The sequence below is a fragment of the Octopus bimaculoides genome, chromosome 10 (assembly GCF_001194135.2).
Source record: "Octopus bimaculoides isolate UCB-OBI-ISO-001 chromosome 10, ASM119413v2, whole genome shotgun sequence".
Classification (NCBI taxonomy): Eukaryota; Metazoa; Mollusca; class Cephalopoda; order Octopoda; family Octopodidae; genus Octopus; species Octopus bimaculoides.
Genome location: NC_068990.1, coordinates 15,566,927 through 15,568,810, shown reverse-complemented (window position 1 = coordinate 15,568,810; position 1,884 = coordinate 15,566,927). Strand labels below are relative to the sequence as shown.

The window sequence follows — 1,884 nt, the reverse complement described above, 5'->3', positions numbered from 1 at the left end:
ATACAATACATGTATGTATTCGTGGAGTGCTGAAAAGCTCCTGGCTTTAAGGGTATTGTGAAAGGCCTGGCTGAAGGTCCAACCTTCCAAGTTCTTTTACAGAGCTTAGAAAAAATGAAGGATCATTGCAATAAGTGTGTTAACTTGAGAGAGGATTATGTTGAATAGAATCATAATTAACTGATCCTCCTGTATTTTCTTTTACTCAAAGCCAGGGTCTTTCCAGCACCTGCCTCCTTTTTTTGTAACTCCTTCTTTTTCTGCATTACAGGAACAGCTGAACTGTATTATAGCTATACCAGTTGCTGTTATTGTTGTTGTTGTTGTCATTATCGTCAACACTGTTGTTGCTATTGTCGATATCATCGCTGTTGTTGTTTTTTTACCTGCCAGCCAGTTCTGATTAAAGAGACCCTTGATCAAAGACATATCATCTGTAATCATCCCACATTTCTTATGAGAATATCTAGGACTACATTAACCCAGGGGTTTTCAAACTGTTTGACTTGCAGACCTCTTTATATTTCAGGCTTTATGAAATTTATACATAAATATTTGCTTAAAATAACATATATTTTTACATTTATTTATTTAACAGTATTTAACAAATAGGTTTATTGTCAATTAAAAGATTTCGATTAAAAAACATACATAAAATCAAATTGCCCATAAAAAGTATTTGCTGTCCACGGACCCCCTGTCTTGTCCTTGCGGACCTCCTGTGGTCCGCGGACCACAGTTTGAAAACCCCTGCATTAACCAATATGTCTTCCCTTTTCTTTTTTGCTTTTTTAATATAGTAGGACTTGATTTGAAGAAAATTTGGTTGCTATTTTTAGCAGATTGAGTGAACATGTAGAATTTCCTAGTATTCTGAGGTTATTTCATTCAGTCATTATCTCCATTACAAAGTGTAGCTTCAGCTTTGAGCTTAATTAATTGCCAATATTCTAGATACTTAGTGCAATTACAGTATAATTATTACTAACAAATGAACAGTTTAAGTGATTAACCTATTCATGCTAAATTACACCAATTGTATATGAAGAAGATTAAGACTTATAGTTGCGTCAGAGTCAATATGTAAGTAAAGCATAAATGTAAAGAATATCTTCATGTTAAATGACGTATCAAGCTAATGGATAAAAAGATATAGGAATTCTCATATCATTATCTTTACCACCACCACCACCAATACCACCACCACCACCAATACCACCACCACCACCAATACCACCCCCACCACCAATACCACCACCACCACCAACACCACCAGCATTATTGTTATCATTTCATTTACACACAAAAGATTGAACTGTTGGGAAGAAAAATTCCTAATGTCAGGTTACATCAAGTACCCTTATTTGTAATTGACAAGCTCCCACCTCCCCTAAAATTTCAGGCCCTTGTGACTACAGAAGAAAATTGGCGAAATACCTTTGATAAAGCTGTGTTAAAATTTCCAAAGTCTGTTTAGCCAAATGAAAAGACTTGGTTCGTACTCTCTTCAGTTCATTCCTTAAATTTGGGGAATCGTGCGAACCTCCAAGACCAATCGCAAGTGCACTGTAGCAGGCAGTTTCTTTGTTCAACTCATCTATCAGCTGAAAAGAAAAAATATTCCGTGTTGGTAAATTAGTATATATTTCATGTCTTAGTAAATTTAAGAGGGTAATTATTGATATAACATATGTAGAAAGGAATATGGCTATTGAAGAAAGACAGTGATTGAGGGATATGTTTATCTTTGGTGCTTGAGAAATCAATATAGTCGGAGATATCCATGTCTGTCCATCTATCAAGCTTTCAGCCATCTCTCTATCTCTCTTTCTCTCTCTCTCTCTGTCTCTCTGTCTCTCTCTCTGTCTCTCTGTCTCTCTCTCT

At 35.7% G+C, this 1,884-nt stretch overlaps 1 protein-coding gene across 1 annotated transcript in view; it reads right to left on the bottom strand.

The window, feature by feature from the left end:
* The window catches only part of LOC106880728 (uncharacterized), a 35,405-nt gene extending 33,808 nt beyond the window's left edge, over positions 1 to 1,597 (bottom strand). Inside the window, exon 1 of the mRNA XM_014930806.2 lies at positions 1,438 to 1,597. The gene's annotated coding sequence lies outside the window, so the exon portion shown is untranslated. The remainder of the gene's footprint in view (positions 1 to 1,437) is intronic.
* Positions 1,598 to 1,884: the final 287 nt, after the last annotated feature.